Below are 353 nucleotides of genomic sequence, written 5' to 3' on the forward strand. Positions count from 1 at the left end.
ACGATTCCTCGAATACCTCGAGTAACTCGAATACAAAAAAATCATTTGTTTAGTCCATTTACTGTAACTACACACGGAACACCGTGTTTCCCCACGGACAATTATTACTGACGCACAACCCGATAAACGCTGGACCAGACCATAGACTGTATAAAAACTGGGACCAGCCTTTTAAAAAAAAAGTGCTGAACATATTTAAGACCGTAAATCAATATGGTGGGTAATTATAATGTCCCTACGTTAGCTATGTTTTGTGAAAGACTAAACGCCATTGTGCATAAAAGTACCACAGAAAGAAAGTTAGTCAATATCACACGAAGAGTGCCAGTTTTCACCTGTAAAATCAGCATGAT

This window comes from Sinocyclocheilus rhinocerous, unplaced genomic scaffold, assembly GCF_001515625.1.
Source record: "Sinocyclocheilus rhinocerous isolate Xijiao unplaced genomic scaffold, SAMN03320098_v1.1 scaffold265, whole genome shotgun sequence".
Classification (NCBI taxonomy): domain Eukaryota; kingdom Metazoa; phylum Chordata; class Actinopteri; order Cypriniformes; family Cyprinidae; genus Sinocyclocheilus; species Sinocyclocheilus rhinocerous.